The 18,973-nt window shown below is 37.9% G+C and overlaps 1 long non-coding RNA gene across 1 annotated transcript; it reads right to left on the reverse strand.

Annotated features, from left to right (window-relative positions):
- Positions 1-5,715: 5,715 nt before the first annotated feature.
- On the reverse strand, positions 5,716-16,620 carry LOC115434728 (uncharacterized). Its single transcript, XR_003937586.1, has 3 exons — positions 16,610-16,620; positions 14,841-14,846; positions 5,716-5,774 (listed from the first exon to the last, which is right to left on the reverse strand). It is a non-coding gene; the product is annotated as an uncharacterized LOC115434728 (long non-coding RNA).
- Between the last annotated feature and the right edge of the window lie 2,353 nt (positions 16,621-18,973).

Below are 18,973 nucleotides of genomic sequence, written 5' to 3' on the forward strand. Positions count from 1 at the left end.
GTCGGTGTACAAAATTTAATTCACTAAGATGAAATCAAATCGATAAAAATGTGGTTTAATATCAGGCAACCAGGCCCGTCAATAAAACCTGAAGTCCATCATATAGTTTTATATCTTAACCACACTCTCACTTATTTCTAATGCCAGAGGATTGTAAGATTACTGCACCACTGGATCTTTTTTTTTTTACTTGCGAATCAAGTCGTTTCAACCTTATCTTCCCAAGTTCCAGTTCAAATCCCTTTTGACTTATTGTTGTGTTCAGACGCTGCGGAGTGATTTTTCTGGGAATGGAAGTGCCGCCAGCAGAGCAAACAAGAGCCGTCCATTTTATATACGCCTCGCCGTAGACAGATGAGATGACGGTGGGCTGAGGTTACTCCAGATGTCGTCATCACTATTGCCAACGCTGCAGCCCTGTTTTGGTTTTGATAAGTTTATAGGCGAGGCTAATTGAATACACTTCCTCACCTCCTCTCTTCCATCACTCTGCTCCTGCTCTGTTCTCCAGAGTGTTGTGTTATTCCCAGACGCAAACTGTTCCGCTAACCTTTGCACCACAACTAATCAATAATACTCACTGCTAATAATCTGTGAACCTTACTCTTTCGTGAAGGGTTGCCTTGTCGCACATGCACACCTTACGATCTGCGTATCATGTGTACATGTTAGTGTGGTGGTGACCTATTTTAAGACTACTAGCGTTTCCTCCAGATACGGGCACAGTGTACTGCCTTCAAGTCGCTAACAAAAGTGTCTTTCATGGTAATCAATCAACAATGGTTGTCTCCTCTTGTTCTCCTTCCCCTAACTGGCCCCTGTGGCCACTAGCCAATCAATTCCACTTTTCACTTTCCAGCCCTCTGATTGGATGAGGACTATAAGATTAGGTCCAGCCTGCATTGTTAGTCCTACAGGTTTAGCATGGTTTGAAAAGAGTGTCTCAACATTTGTATGTGTGTGAGTGTCAAAGAGTTTCTAAAGAGGAAAAGGCTGGAGGGTGTGGGTGAGGCGGCCGGCCGCTTACACATGCCCTCCAAGCGGGGTTAAATTCCAAACCACACAAGAAGATGGAGACCACGAAGTGAAGCTCAACAGACGCATGAGATCTGACTGAGTCATACATACACAGATTGTAGATAAGTGTCTTCAATCCCTCATTATACCAGAACATGTACAGCTTAATGTATAATCTAAGCATCCCTGTAATCACTCTCATATTATTCAAGTTAAAGGGGGATCAAGTGAAATCTCTGCACCTCTTATGGTATTAAGTAAATATGTGTGTGCAAGAAAAAAATTGATTACAATCTTGAACTTTAAATCTTTGTAAATGTGACATACAGTCCTGTGCAAAACTCCTAGTCCAACATTAGATTTGTTGGTTTAGTAAAGTTCTGACGACCACAAACATGCATGTCTCAGTCTCTGTATTAATTTGGAAATATGGGAGTTACAAACACCAGTAAAAACTAAAAGCTTTTATAGACCAAAGTAAAAAGTAAAGTATTTAGTGTGACCTTGCTTTTGCATACAATATCCTCCTGAGACCCAGGAAAGTAAGTTTTGGCTTTTTTGTACTTTAAAAAAATTAAATAGTTGATGAAATATGTGCCCTGATTGGAAACAGATTGATGCAACAGCTTTTTCTGATACTTTTTTTTTTTTAAGTAAAGCTTTGAAACCCTTGTCCCCTACAGAGGACAAAAAGGAATTGCCTCGTCTCAGGAGGATATGTCTTTAACCTTTTTTGTTCAGACAATATGAGATTTATTGCATTCATTTTCAAATGTTTCATACGAGGTTTCATTTGTTTCTGAGTGTTTGTGCTGCTTCCTGTCATGGGGTCAGGGGCCACATTAAATACTGACTTTAACATTTAGAAATCATTCAGATCAGATTTTTGTGTGTCTTTTAACCCTGTGCAAATATTTTGTGTATTTTCTTGTATCTGAAGAATTATAAATAAAAACGTACGCTCAATTCAACCCTACAAAAACAACAAAGCCTGAAACTTTTGCACAGTACTGTATGAATGTAAAGCTATGTACGTGTGAGGGCTGCACTGAGGACTTAACCATACATCACCAGGTTTCCTCTAAAAGTAATCCCCCACCCCCAAACACACACCTCCTCACCACACACATACACACACCTCCTTGCTTTGCAATGCAACAAAAGGGATTAGCTTGCAGAACTGTCAAAACATGTGTGAATCACACAGAGTAACGTCTCTCACAAACAGTCTCTTCTAACCCTTTTTCGTTGCCTCTCACACACAAATAATTGGATTATAAGTGCAAAATACAGCGGTATAATGGATAAAGTTACCTTTGCAATGGTGCCTCAGGAGAAGTAATTTAGATTTTTTTTTTTTTTTTTTTTTTAAATTTGACTATCTGATGCTGCAAAAGCACTTACTGTTCTGTCCTTTGTAATATTATATCCAGTCATAAAGTCTTATTAATCTTGTTTTAAAATAGTATATTGTTTAAAAGCACAGTGTGTACAAGTATTAAGACTGTTTGAGTATGAATGAATGAACGTTTTATTTCAGACGTGAAGAATACAAACACCAAAAAAAAAAAAAAAAGCAAATGCCTGATGCAAATCATCACCAGAAAAACAAAACAAAAAATAAATGTATACTATTATACAAAATATATATTTAATACCATCTAAGTTAAAGAATTTAACACTCACTTTATCCCATAGAGAGACATTATTTTTTGTTTTATTCACTGTCATGAGTAAAGAGCAGTAAGTTACAATCTATTTTTACATGCATCTGTTTAATGAATGCACTTTTTTTGCATTTTAAGAGACATTTATTTCATGGATATTGCTCTTGAAAAACAAAATTAAAGATTGTCACTTCAGAAATGTTCCTTTAATAGTCCCAAATCAGATAAAGTTACTGTATAAACTGTAAAATCTATAATGTAGAATCTGTAAAAACGCTTCTAGGGTAATCTGTCCTTTTAAACTGCTTGTTTGCAAACATTGTTGATGGGGTCAGTCAGTCCACATGATGGATAAAGGTCCTTAATCCCACACATGCAAACATACAAACAAACAAAATAAATTACTTCCTCAACTGTCACAGACTTGCACGACAGTCAGCTTTAGAAATGATCAGGCCTTTATTGTACGACTGATTTCTGCCACAGGTTCAGGTTGTTTCACTGAGCCTACCTCCAGGAACCACTTTGTCAGGGTGGACTGTTGCACATAGTTGCTGAAATGTGGTGAAATTATGTCAGAAGCTTTTAGCACCACACAGTCAGATAGTGTTAAAACCCTAGATGGCTGTCAGACCAGGCTGTAGCGAACAGATATGCTGACAAGTGTTTGCTCTGCCTGTCTTTGGCCATCGTGTTCACAAACTCACTACTACTCCAAGTATTTGTTGCTTGACGTTTGCTCTTTTTCTCTGTCCGTCTGTTTCCATCTCCACTCCTGTTCCTGCCTCTGTTGTTCTTGGGCGCCTTCAGACGTCAGAGGCTCACACACGGGGTTAGACGGTACGTTTAGTCGCACAATCAAAGAGACAATTTCTCCTCCCTCTCGCTGCCACACACACTCAGACGCACTCCTTTCAGTGTCAACTTAAACCCTTGCAACTGGCTTCAGCTTTCCCCGGTCTGAGTCTTTGTGAAGGAGCTTTGACCAGATCACCGTCATGGAACCCAATGTAAAGAGACAGATCGGAGAAAGGAAAACCCAAACTGAGGTGGAGGGGTTTATGTGTGTGCGTGTGTGTGTGGCCAACATCTGGCAAGCTTCCAGTAAAAAGCTCGGAGTGATGGGAGACTTTTTTTTCTGACGGGTCCAGAAAATCTTGTGACACAAACGTACATGTACACACCTCTTATAAACACATGCAACAGCAGGCTACCGCCAACAGACTGTTATTGTAGCAGGGCCAGAGATGATGACTCTACTCAGCGTTTTGGGTAAATTTTGCTACCATGGTGCTAGAATTCACACAATTGGTACATGTGTGTAAGTGTGAGTTCAATATCTCTACATGGAAAAAACTTTTCCGCCAACTAGGGGTACGTAAGTGCCAGCTTCGACCCTGTCACTCAGTTCGTTCTGAGCAACATATGATGTTTGATCCTCAGATTCTGACACAGCTGAAGTACAGAATAGCTGAACTGCATTCCCGCCTGGTTATGGTTAAGAAAACTTGGAGAGTTACAGAATTTCGGGGTGATCTGGGGTGCTTCAATTGTGTGCTTGGATTAAGGCTAGAAACTGCAATCTGCGAAAAAGTGTGTCGATAATGGAAGGAAATGATAGATAGATAGAAGAATGGTAAAGCGTGTATGTAGTTATTTTTGCTCTGAAGTGAAATCTATCATTCCAGCAATGTGTTTTTATAGCCCCTCTGAACTGTAATATAGCTACTGGAAGGTTAAAAAAAAGAAAAAAAAGTTCGACTTTTACTCTGGAATTTCTCTACTGTAGGTACAGTAAGAATTCTTATTTTTTCTGTAAGTATGTAGTCATAGTTGTCCTGAAAAGAGTAAAATGATCTGCGATATACGCTCCTTAAAAATAAGCACTTGATTGCAGGGAATGTATGGTTTATTTTTAAAAAGACAAAAGTAGGGTAGCAAAACTCTAACGTTGCTTCCCCTAATTGAATAATAGGGATTCATTCGCTCCATTTCTTAGGCGCCTATGGAGTGGCGCACTGTTAGTCTGAGTAGTCGGAGACCCTGTCAATGGAATGCAATACGGAGGAAATAGAGGGGAAGGTGAAAAGGGTGAACAGAACAATGAGAGCATCCCCTGGAGAAAATCATTTTTCACAGAATGTACTTGACAAAGCACAGCCGCAGCATATTTGGTCAATTTAACTCGTCAAAAAATGAAAAGTCTCATTGACCGATTTCGCTAACTTCATTTAAATTCATTACGGTTTGGATGAAGTTGAGAGTAACCTTTCCCCTTGTGACGCTTTTCTTACTTGATCTGTATGTTTTAAAGAAAATGAGATGGGATTGGTTCAAAGTTGAGATTTGACTTGTTTTGAAGATTCAAAGTGATGTTCAGCGGATGCCTGGCAGCTAAACCATACTGTAATGGAGTTTTTTCAGATGGATATATCTGAAAAGTTACCAGTTCCAGCCACGTTCACATAAATGGCTTACAGTGTTGTGCAGGTTACTTCCAAACTGTAATATATTACAGATTAGTTGTTACTGTTATTTAAAAGTAAGTCCTTACCTTACAATATTACTGTCTCAGAATTGTAATGTGTTATATGACTCCTGCATTACTTTTGAGTTACATACAGACTCTCATCATAAATGGATTGTGCTGTTTCCTCAGTGTATTTAATACTGAGAAAACATTCTGGAATCGGGCCAGTCACTGTGAAATATGCAAGGTCGATTCTATACTGACCAATCACAAGTCTGGGGGGCGGGTGTATCGCAATGCGTCATATGCACCAACTTCTTTTTAATCATGATTCAAAGTCAGTTCCAAGTCCGCAAATCTCTTTACAACTGTTGTCGGTTGTTTACGTGATTCAAAAATAAGGATTGAAATACAGATTACAGCCTGTAATCTGAACGCTTGCATTTTTTCAACATTTTACATGTTAAAACAGGGGGCACAGCGCCAAGAACACCGGTAGATAAATCCACAATCGATAAAGAATTCAAACTAGTCATAAAAACATTAGCTTTTTGGTTAGCGTTAGCAAATTTTTCTGCGCAAGTTATAGTCGCACAATTTGAGGGTCAATGGAAAAGTGACTATAGAAACGTTAGCTTACCTTGTCTTTGCTGATCACAGGGATCATGCTAATGCTAACTAGCTTCTGTAAAGCAGGGTTAGGGTTTGTAATGAGCATACATCCATGTGGCCGATGCACTGTCTTCTGCCGTCTTCACCCATCGGCTGAACACCAACAGGAAATAGAACTTTCCCGCCTTTTTTTTTTTTTTTTTTATTTCTTAAGGTCTTGTGGTCTTATTGTTTTGTTTTGTTTTCATTTTAGCAGTTAAATTATGGGTGAAAAATGTGTTGTAATGCAAGCGCTACTGAACATGTACTAAGTAAAATACTCAAAATTGATTAGTAATGCCTTACACTACTGCGTTACAGCAAAAAAAGTAATCTGTTACTATAATGCATTACTTTTGTAACGGATTACTCCCAACACTGATGATATAGAATAAATACATGAGGGTTGAGGGAGTTTAATGGAGGATGTTGAGTGTTTTGAAGCACACCAGGACCATCTGTTAAACCTATCCTTTAGACTTACAAACTGCGTGTTAGCTACCTGATAGTTATTTTAGCACAGATTTTCAGTCTTTTTGGTGTTGATCCAAGTATTTCTGTTTGTGTTTGTTAAATGAACTGTAGTGTGAGCGGGGTCGACTCCAAAAAATCGTGAGTGATTTATGAGCTGTAGACTTCATCGCTAAACATTTCCCTGTCATCTGATCTGTTTGCTGTTTGTGTGCATGTGTGAGTGTGTATCAATCCATCTGCTTGTGTTTCGACATATAATCCCAAGTATGTCAGCGAGAGTGTGTCAGCGAGGGCAGTGGGAACCCATTTTTCCTCTTCACGCTATCTCTTCATCTTTTTTTTTATGTGTGTATGTCCACATGCCCTCTTCTCTCAGTCTGTCTCTCTCCGGTAATGGCTGGGGTCATCAGTGTAAAGATCAGACCTCACCTCTGTTGAGAAATAGACTGATAGGAGTTTCAACAAACAAAGACAGACTTTTCCATATCTGAGGAAAGATCACATGATAACATATTTGGCTGATGGCATTTAAGTCAGACTTCACAAGTCATTATTTTGAAGCTTTTAGAAAGGTCGCCTACTCGCTGACCTACTGGTGCCAAACTGGCTTTATCACAGATTTGCTGATTATCCTGAGATTTATTATCCCTTCTGTGCAACTGGAGCCTGTTATAACACAACTAGGAAATTCATCTTTTTCTTATAAGAATGGGAAACACTGGCAAATGTTGGTTGAAATGACTCTTACAAGCCAAAGTTCACATCAGATTTCTGTATTATAATGCGTTCCTGCGACGGAATAATGGGAAACTACATTATTCAGGCCAGTGACTTTGTGCAACTGCATTCTTCTACCTTCCTCCTGCACAATTTTATGAGTAGTTTTATTATTTAAATTGTAAGCCTTCTGCAGGGCAGTTCTAAAGCTATTCACATTCATCAACGTGAGCAATTGTGACACAAAGTTAAAAACGGGAGAGAGTACGGAGCATTTTCTGGTGCCATCGCAATAAAAGTTCTGAATGCTCTCCAGTAATCAATTTAATGGGTGCACCGACAGCATTTGGGGTTATTTCAGGACAAGATGAAGGCAGTTTTGGCTGGAAAAAAATGTAAACCAAAGTTATAACGTGTTCTGTTTAATGCTTTGGTGGCACACAAAGTTAAGTTTAGTTAATTTATCTTGGTATAATTCTTTAATATTACAGAAATCTGAAATAAAGGGTGAAAGGTTTCTAAAGTACGCAGTTGGAAATCTTGAGTGGGATTAATCCGTTACAAATGCTTACTCTTCCATAGCTGTATATTTAAACAATCCTGCAGTAAAGTACATAAGTGGGGCTGTTAGTGGCCAGCAGTAGGAGAAATGCAAGTGAATTGTGCATAATGGTGGGAATGTGACATGTTGCATAAGACCGTGTATCCTGACCAAGCTCTGCCCAGATAAATGAAGGTAAGAACAAACTAGTTAATTGTTAAGTACAATGGTGCTTTTCAGTAATCCTGCAGGCAGACATGCTACTGTACTGTGTTAATGGAAGAACAGCAGTCTCACATTGGCAGCGAGGCCACTGTTCCAAACCACTTCATCTGTCCTCTTCCAGCCTGGTTACCATACACCTATGCTAGTTTTGGACAACACAAACTTTGGAATAAGAAAAGCATAATTCTCTCCCCTCTCGTTCTGTCTTTACTCTGCGTCTCCCTCTCTGCCTCTCTGTCTCTTATGCACATTACCCCACACATACCAATTTGCACAGATGAAAAATGTCAAGGGCAGACCACCTGGCTGTTCCATGCCTGGTCAGAGGAAAATCTTCCCGTCTTCATCAATGAGCTGCAGTGTGTAGTGCGTGCTCTGTCCCACTCACATATCACAGCCATTAGACAGGCATGTGTTGGGCCGGATCCAGGGCAGTGCCTGCTGCTCCGCTCACTGAAGTCCCATTCAGGGTAATCTACACCAATCCAACCAATTTCACAGGTGCAAAAATGTGTAACAAGGAGAACTTGAAACATTATTGCGCTGTTTAGATGATCCTTGGGTGAATTCAGCGGTGCAGAAAGGTCTGTTTCACAAGCCTTGCTCCACGTTACACCAAAAAGCTGTTGTTTCAGGTATAATAACGCAATTAATTAAAACTTTCCAGGCTCTTATACTCATTCAGATATACAGTAGTGGGAAAAAAGTTCCTGGACACCCTTGAAATTTTACACAATCTTAAATATTATCATGAAACATAATCTTTTTTGTGTTTCAAAAGGTGTGGCTGCATCGGACACAACTAAATGCAAATGATTTTTTTTTGTTTGTTTATTGTTGACAAGAAAAACCACAAAACAAAATTACTGACAGTTTCAACATGTCATGCCCTGGATGTGTTTCATTATCTTGTTCAAACATCCAATTTTGACCTCGATGGAACAGAGCATGTGCAGAAGGGAGCATGTTTTTTTGGAGAATGGAACAATATTTGGTAGAGTTCAATGACTTTAAAGTGATTCTTAATATGATATATCACAAATACATGGAGTGTCCATAAACTTTTTTCTACCACTGTACCAGTAAAAACACAATAAAATAAAAACAACTCAATAAAATTAAAGAGCATGTCAATAAAAACAATATGAACAGGTTACAGTGATCTATGAGCAAAAAAAAAAAAAAAACCTGAATAAATGTAGTGAAAATTTAAGTTTGAGACACCAATAAAATGCATATGCGCAGGGTGAGTCAGTGATGACGCATCAGGTTTTAAAGGGGTCATATTTAGCTAAACCGACTTTTATTATTCTTTGGTTCATTTATTTGTGTATTTGGACCCTAATAGTTCATAAAGTTCGAATTTGAACCCTCCAGGTGCTGCAAAGCTATCTTTATATTAATTCCGGCAAAAATCGAGTTAATTTCTACAACCTGTTTTAATTCCTTCTTAATTTGTTACATTTTATGAATAGTTATATCACGACATTTGCACATATAAGGTCAAGACTTCCGACGAAATTTCTCAGAGTACGCCATAATTGTTTGTCAGCAGCAGTGGTTGTAGTAAAAACTGAAAATATGTCCAAACTTTTAGCCCATTACCTAAAATGTTCAGTTGTTGGCTGAATGGGACACAGCAGCAGAACCAACAACCTGGAGGGGGTGAGGGATGAAGTGGCTCATGTGCATTTAAAGGGCCAGCGCTCAAAACGACCTTTCTGGTGTCATTACTCAGAAATAGGGTTGAAGATGGACCTGTGGAGTTGAATTAATGAAGAATTCAGACCCAAGCATCGCATTTACAGTTTATGTAGACCACAGGGAAATGTTTTAAAATGCATAATTCCATTTAAAAATTCTGTTGGGTTTCTGTAAATTGGCTTAGAGTCTGGTTTTGACCAACTCTATATATAAAGTGTCATGAAATAACTTTTTTGTTGTGATCTGGCACTATATAAATACAATTTGATTGACTGAGTGATTTGATTGGTTTTCCCCTGTAAGTCGCTTTGGAAAAAAGTGTCTGCCAAATGCATAAACATAAACATACAAAAGCAAAATATCACTCCTTTAAGTCAAAAATGCTGGTTGGCTTTAGTTTCCAAGACTGATTTTTAATCAAAAGTAATGTTTGCTACCAGATCTACTTTGAAACACTGTCTGCACATTACAATATATTCACTTTTCAGATTCTTTGTATTGGAAGATTTATAAATGTATTGAATAAATGCACATTACCTAATATATATGTGTAATAACAGAAACAGAAAAGGACAGAATGAACAGTAAGGTTGAATGGTTTCTCACTTTAAAGCTTTGACTCACATTTTAGGAATTATAAATGCATGGGACTTATTTTCACATTTGTAATAGAGATTTCTGTGTGTCTGCAACAATAACAGTGCAGACTATTGTGTGCAGTGACTCATACTGCCCTGTTTTCACACAGATACGAATAAAGAACATTCTCCTTTTCCTTTACTCATTTTGGTCTATGAGCATCTGTATAAGACATCAGTATAAGAAATAACCCCCTAAAAGTATTGCTTGGAAAGAAAACTTGTGTTTGCACATGCATGAAAATATTTCTTTTATGTGAAAATGCAAGCAGATTTTTTTTTTTTTTTTTTGCATAACCAAACATTACTGTGACACATTTCCAGTATATTCACTACTGATCCTGGGGTCATGAGGGTCTTTGCGGTGTGTCCATATACAATGTGTAAATGCAGAGACGCCGCAGGCTCTAATGTATCCGAGCCAGTGGGTTTCGTTGTAAACAGATCTGTGTGAGCAAGGTGAGAAAACAACCTGAGCAGCTGTGGTTTTCCTACAGTAAAAACAGACTCTCTAAAGCTCCAAAGATCATACTAAATAAGCTGTTTTTGGATCCTATTGTGGCTCTGCTGATGTAAAAGAAGTTTTCTGTAACTCTGTGTCTCTGTGTCTCTCTGGCTGTGTCGTTTTAGATTAGCGGGCTAAACTCGGCAGTTTCTGTAATTAATCTAAACCCATCCAGATGGGGAATGGTTTCGGTTTCATCCGCTAAACACAACTACAAGGAAGAGCTATTAGATATTGTATCCTTTGGGTCGTTTCTCTGCTTCTCCCTTTCTTTTTGGTGACAGCACAAGTGTCCTTCTCCTGACAGCGGGCTTGAGGATGGGCTCTGATTCACTGATTCACCAGACAGCTGTTCTCCTCCTTCCCTTTTTTTTTTTTTTTTTGAACGTCCTTTCTGGGTGCTGACAGATTCTCTCTCTGTTTCACTGTCCCTCTGTATCTCCTTATCCTTTTCTACTGGCAGGCGCTGAAGAGCTCTCTTGATCTTTTTCTTCACCTTTTTTTTTTTTTACTGAGTCTTTCTCGCTGATTGTCTGGTCTCATTGTTGATTCCTTTGTTCCGTGTTTTGATTGTTTCAGTCTGGTTACTTCCCTTACTTCCTGTATTTCACTGTCATCTTGAGAATTGTAGAACTTTTTGGTACATGGTATTATAGAGCCTCAAACGTACAGATTTTGAGCTCGGAATTGGTGTGTCCAGTCGTGAATTAACCCATAAAGACCCAAACAGACACTAGTGATCAAAATCATCATAGTGCAATATAATGTATGTGTACATGTACGTATATATATGCTTGTATGTACGTGTGTGTGTGTTTATATATGAGCTTGTTGTAGACCAGGGGTGTCAAACTCATTTTAGTTCAGGGGCCACATTCAATTAAATTTGATCTGAAGGGGGGCGGACCAGTAAAATTATAATATAATAATATATAAATAATGTCAACTCCAAACTTTTCTCAATGTTTTGGAGTGAAAAAAGTAAAATGACATTATGAAAATGTTTGCATCTACAAAATATCCTTTCAAACAATGTGAATAATATGAACAAACTGAAAAAAAGTGTAATTTTAACAATATTATGCCTCAGTTTATCATTTACACATGTACATTATAACTTATAAATCACAGTGGATCTACAGATAAACAAAACATTTAGTAACAGGTGGAATATTATTAAAATTGCACTTACTTCTCTTAAGACATTTCAGGTTGGTCACATTTGTTCAGGTTATTCAGATATTTTTGCGAAATTATACTTTGTTTTAGTGTAAATACATGAAAATATTTATATTTACAAAGAGAAAAATTTGGAGTTGTGAGTATTTATAGATTACTATGATCCACCTGAGGCTGAATTGGTCTGAATGTGGAACCTAAACGAAAATGATGGTTAACATCTTTGTGTCATTTTTGCATTTCACAAATTCATCACAAATTTGGCCCCCGGGCCACATGTTTGACACCTGTGTTGTAGACTGACAACCTCCTTGTGGTGTATTTATTTATTTATTTCATTTTATCGTCTCCTGGGTTGGTTTTTATGCACTTTTATTGGTTTTTATGCATGTTTATGTATATATATATTTATAGATGTACGTGGACTTTTTTTTACAGAATTATGTTTTTTTTTCTAGTATCTTTTATCTGACTCCCTGAACAACCGCACAAAAGTTCCTATGTATGCACAAATGGCAAATAAAATGTTTGAATCTTTGAATCTTGAACTGATCTAAAAGGTTTAATAACTTCTGATCCATTAATCCCATCAATACATGTAAGTAAATGGTGAAAAATATAGTTTTTTGTCTTTTCATGGCCATCAGATATGACCCATTTGGACGTTCAAGGCTACGTAATGAATCACCATCTTCCACAACATTGATTCACCAGTAAAACCCATGGAGTTTGATCTCTGACTGTGGATGAAGACACTTGTTAATAATATATTTTACTAAAAAAGTCACATTTTCTTTAGGTTTCTCTGTTTTTCGATATAATAACCCTCAACTTTAATCTGAGCTTTTATGGACATCTATACGCTCAGTGAATTAAATATAGGAAAACACCTGATTTATATGTAAAAATGCAAAATGCAGAACATAATATTTGAAAAAATAGTGATAAATCAGATAAAAAAGGTTAAAAATAGAGGAAATTTTCATTTGGGAACAGACCCAAAAGTAGCACTGGATCTTTATGGGTTAAGGAACTAAATTACAAATACATCTGAATATGGGTTCATTTGTCCCGGTTGCAGAAATAAATGACTCTCACGGGTTATTAAAAGAACCCTATTAATACCTTCTATTCATTTTTTGACAGATCCCAGACAAATGCATTAGTCTGTGTGTGTATTTGTGTCTATGAACTCAGAACAAAAGGTCTAGACATTGGCTCCCCATCCCTGTTCCTGTGCTTTATCCCACCTGTCCGTCAAATGCAAACAAGGTTTTCTTACACATTAACTATGACTATGAGAATAAATTTAGCCAGAACATTGAACTTCTCTTCCTTAGTGTGTGTGTGTGTGTGTCTCTCTCTCCTTTTAAAGGCTCACCTCTCTTTTCCTTACCCCCCTCTGAAAATGTCAGGCAGATTTCTCCAGATGGCTGACAAGTACGCTAGTTTGTCTCCATCACTGTTAGGAGGTGACGGGACATTTGGAGGACAGTTAGAGCTCATGTTGCTTTGAGTCAGAGAACCGGAGAAGGTGCAATTTCCTGAGTAGAAGACCCAGGTTGGCTCTAAAAATAATGTGGGCTCACTCGTTTAAAGTTTGGAAAATGACTTGGTTGATTAAAGGCGCACGAGCCAAGAAATTCTCTGATCTGATCTGGGGCCACCCTGTGTAGCCATGGCAGGAGTACAGCACAGGTTTAAGGATCATCATAAAATCTCAGAAACTACCCCAGAAAAATGATCCGGATAAAAACGGCACAAGAATATTGGAATTACTCTCTTCTCTGTGTTACTGCGCTGGATATTGTGAGGATGGTGATGTAGCCAGAGTGACAGGAGAAGACATGACATGGTGTAATTACGAGGTGCAGGCATCTCAAAGGGAATTAACATTCAGACACATGTACAGCTACAGTACACACACACACATACACACACACACATACGCACTGCTGTAATTAGTGGGATTGCGACGTTTGGCTCCTCCCTGTCAGACCTGAGCCAGAGCTGAGCGCAGGGTGGGAAGGCTGTCTGATTGTGGGAAGCATAAAGCACTTCAAAGCACCAAAAGACTGGCAAAGACAGCAAGATGACTGTGGAGATAGGAAGGGAGAGGCTGTACTTGAAATAAAACCAGAAGAAGAATTCCCAAATTGGACTCTGGAGAAAGACAGTGCAGTAAATAAAGAGGAGGAACATTCTTTTTTTTTTTTCTAAATTCTTTTAGTGCAATCTTTCCAACTCTACCTCCTCCTCCTATATCATCATCATGTTTCTTCCAAGCTGCAACTTTCAGAGGTGAAAAGCGAAGCCAGTGCAGAACTAAAAAAAACAAAACAAAACAAAAAACTACAGTTCCTTGATTGGCCACTTGATGCTAGTTCCAAAAGTGAGCGATCCCTGTAGACCTCCATGTTACAATGAGTGATTTCACAGCAGAAAGTTCACAATACAAAGTTTTCAACCTGGAGCAAAAAACAGCTTTTTTTTTTTTTTTTTTTTAACTTTGTGACAGCAACATAAGGTCATTTTTATATGAAGTTTACCATTGATGCATGGTGAGTGTTTGTGACTACTATTTGGGCTTTGGCTGACAGTTAGATTGGCTGCTGATGGAGATTTGGAGCTTCTGTTTATTGACTAAAACATATTTTTCCCCCTGTTAATTAGCTAATGTAAACTCGTTATATTTTTGCAAAATTTGCTGCCTATGTTTTTTTTCCACATGTTTCTGAGGTTTATTGAAGAACAATTACAAGCATTACATTGGTTTGAAGGTATTTTAATGACAAAAAAGTGGTGCTAGGTGCATCAAACCCCACCCCTCACATGTATTGTAGCTTATTTTGGCATCGATCCAGCTGATGTCATCATGTTTATGTGTGTGCTCATGTCAGTGTATCAGTTCCCTCTATATATATATATATATACCAAGTTTGATGTAAATTGAAACAAAATTTATATTTTTATAGACATTTGACATTTTGCCCATTATAAGTAAATGGAAAAAAAATAGATTTTAAAAATTCATAAAAATTTGAACTTTGACCTACTGCTCCAAAAATGTAATGAGATATATTCTGGGTCACTGGCAATCTACAAACCAAATTTGGTATGAATTCAACCAACAGTTTTGCTGCTAGAGTGTTAACAACCAACCAACCAAACCAAACCAAAAACAATACCCCTTGCCTCCCCTTCGGGTGGTGGTGGTGGTGGGGTAATAAAGGACACTGAAGCGAAGAAGTCATTAGTATCATTCCCAAACCTCTCAGCCACAGGTGTAGTTATGGTTGAAAAGTTATTCTAAGTAGGATTCTATCATGAAGTTTACAGACACTCAGTTACAGTTTTCACCCTGTGGGGTGGCCTGGGGTCACCTGGTGATGCACATCCTACATGGCTTGTGATCTTGTCACAGCGAAATGGGTCCAATTCCCAGCACAGGTCTGTCACAGGTTTGTCACATGCCATTTGCTCTCTCTCTCTCTCTCTCTCTCTCTCTCTCTCTCTCTCTCTCTCTCTCCACAGTGTGCCATATCCCTAATAAAAGCAAAAATATCCATAAAACAATATTCAGCTTGGTCATAACTGTAACTACTGTTAGGACATACGAGGGCCGTTCAATAAATTCATGGCCTCACCCAGAACAGAACAACACAGACTGATAATTTATATTTTATTTTTCAACATAATCTCCATTTACAGCAATGCACTTGGTCCATCGATGTTCAAGCATCACTATCCCATCACGAAAGAATGTAACATCAATGTATCAACATTATAACAACCAGTATTTCTGGGTGAGGCCATGAACTTATTGAACAGCCCTCGTAGGTGTCAAACATACGGCCCGGGGGCCAAATCCAGCCCGCTAGAGGGTCCAGTCCGGCCCTTGGAATGAATTTGTGAAAAGCAAAAATTACACTAAGATATTAACAAGCCTTTTAGTTCAGGTTCCACATTCAGACCAATTCAATCTTAAGTGGGTGGGACCTGTAAAATACCATCATAATAACATAAAAACAATGTCAACTCCAAATTTTTCTCTTTGTAAATGTAAATATTTTCATGTATTTACACTAAAACAAAGCATAATTTCGCAAAAAAAATTAAATAACCTGAACAAATATGAAAAACCTGAAATGTTTTAAGGGAAGTAAGTACAGTTTTAACAAGATTCTGCCTGTTACAAAATGTTTTGGATATTTTTTATATTAAAATGTAAATGTGTAATTGATAAACTGAGGCATAATGTTATTAAAATTACACTTATTTTTTTCAGTTTATTCATGTTATTCACTTTGTTTGAAAGGATAGTTTGCAGATGTAAACCTCTTCATAATGTAAATTAACTTTTTTCGCTCTTAAACAAAGAGAAAAGTTTGGAGTTGACATTATTTCTATATTATTATGTTATTATTTTACAGGTTCGGCCCACTGCAGATCAAATTTAGCTGAATGTGGCCCCTGAACTAAAATGAGTTTGACACCCCTGTGTTAGGATCATGAATTGGATTATATGATCGGTTAAAAGCCCCTCAGTGCACTGATGGGTTGTTAAGGGTGTGCCAAGCCTTAACCGGTACCGATGAATTAATGGATGGATGGATGGATGGATGGATGGATGGATGGTCATTGTTTTTTTGAATCATCCAATGTAACTAAATGTGTTGAAGTCAGTCTATGTGGTCAGAGTTTTCAGTAAATTTCCCTTTCACCTCTTGCTCTTTATCCACAAACTGCTGGGTGACATTACTGAGGTTTCACCCACTATTTATACACACAGTCTGTGTCTACTTCAGATTTCCACTTGACAGATTTTTGGAAGAGGCAGTCAGAGGAGACTGACAGGTAACTTTCTAAAAATGAGTGAAATGACCGTAAACATCCATGGTCTGTCCTCCTCATTGCCTTTGGGTCTGTCTCTCTTGCGCTCACACTCTTCAACTGCTCTGATTAAGTCTGAATAAAGTCGCCAGCAGTTCTGGGAAGAAGTGGGCAGACTTCTTTTCAATCTGGCTGCTCTCAACGATCTGTGATAATACAAACCAATTGTGGGTTTGTGTATGCAGTTGTTTGTGTGAGTGTGCACTTCATTGTATGAATAACTGCTTGCTTTGTAGAGCTTCCAACAAAGAGTGCAGTGATGTTTATTATTTTGTTATTAAAGGGTTTTTTAAAGGCTTAAAGCTGTCTGGAGCTGCCGTTCCTTTGCTTGTCTTTTCTGGCTTGTAATTTTTTTTCATTGTTCTCGTCTATAACATTGATCCAGTTTTTGTTTCTGATTGTTTTCATAGCAGTTTCTTTTGGTTGAGAATTGAAACTGTGCAGGTGTAGGTCAGAAACACACAACTTACTTATTTTTGTTCCTCAGACTATATGTTTTGGTTCAATCATTAAACTATTAATTGTGACTTTGAAACTGAAGAGTGAGGTTTATTAACAACAGGCAAAAACAATCGTCTTGGATATATTAGGTTCCTTCTGCATTTTTGGCCGGATGATGGAATAATACAAGCCCTTCTGTGTTTTCCGTTATTAGTTTCAAGTTCTGCACTTTTTATGTTGTTCATTTCCCAAATGCTGATGCATGGAAAAGGAATTACAGATATTGTGTATCAGATAATCAATCACTGATTAAGTTTCTCTTTATCTGAACCCTTTTTCACAAACATAAAGATCAGGAGAGCTCTAAATACTAATGGAAAAGGGATAAACTTGTAGTATAGGATTTTTTTGTCCACTTTTTTTTTTTTTTTTTTCAAGATTTGCCCCTTTTCCATTGCACTGACTTTTCCCCAGGTTGTCCACTAGAGGGGGCAGTGGACACAGGTGATCTTTGGCCTCTGGTTGACCTGTCCAATCTGGCAGGTGTTTCTCTTTCTTGCTCTACTCTGCAAAAGGCTTTTCCTCACCTTGTATTTTATGAAGCATACATCTCCTGCCTAATGTTATGCTTTTATAAGAGCAGCATTCATATATTTTTGACCCGCTCATAAAGATGCCTTGTGCTGTGACGGTGCTAAGTCATACCTGCTGCCGTTAGATGATGGGGATGTGATGCTGACGGAGAGTTGGATGACAGACTCCAGCATCGGCCCCCAGGACTCTGCCATCTGCTCTGCCATCTGAAGGCAGGAAACTGGCCGCCTGCATCTGAGCTTCGACTATAAACGCACCAGCCTGCTCTGTACTTCCACAGCAAGAAATAAGCTTCCCAACAGCCTCAAATTCTGCTCGCTCCGTAGGCTAGTTAGACCAAGGCACTCTAGGCACATCACTCAAATGTTATCATCCTTTTAATATAGCAAGCACTGTTTCTGTCTGATTTAATGAAGGGTATGTCTATTAAGGCGAATCTGTGTCTCCAGAAGCAAAATACTTTTATTTTTGATGGTTATTTTGTAGACGTTAATGACATAGATGTGATAGTAATGCAAAATGTCTCCTGGTTGGCCAGATGTAAAAGCATTGTTTGGAGTCGCCTGTAGCTCCTGATCTTCTGTTGTTATTCCACACTGTAGACAAAAGTAGTGGAAAAAGTTGGATTATTTTTACTGTTGCATTAATATAAAAGCAGGATTTATTGTCGTAGCTAGTTGAGGGGGAGCTCATTGAAGAAGAAGAAGAATCTTTATTTTGTCAGTAGGTTCACACATGTAAACATGCAACTAGGGATGTAACGATTACCGGTTTAATGATAAACCGCGGTAAAATTCCCGAAGGTTAGTATTACCGTTTAAATTCTAATTATCATGATAACTGTGGTTGATTACCACACTTTGAACGCAAACTTGATCTGGAAAATGGTCAAACAATGGCCATAAGGTGCCATCGTTAATGCACATTTGTATGTTTGGCATGGCATTCACTGTTTTAGACTCATGTTGGTTCAGGTTCCACATTTAGACCAGTATGAGCTAAAGTGGATCAGAATCAGTCAAGTAAGAACAGAATAAACTAGAAATAATGACAAATACAAATGTTTCTCACACCATTACACTGAAAATACACTAAAGTATACAAAAAATATGCAAAAATATCCTAAAAACTATACTAAACTACACTAAAAATATGCAAAAATACACTAAAAACGTACTAAAGTATACTAAAAGTATGCAAAAATACACTAAAGTATACAAAAATATGCAAAAATACACTAAAAACTATTCTAAACTA

The sequence above is a fragment of the Sphaeramia orbicularis genome, chromosome 15 (genome assembly GCF_902148855.1).
Source record: "Sphaeramia orbicularis chromosome 15, fSphaOr1.1, whole genome shotgun sequence".
Taxonomy (NCBI): Eukaryota; Metazoa; Chordata; class Actinopteri; order Kurtiformes; family Apogonidae; genus Sphaeramia; species Sphaeramia orbicularis.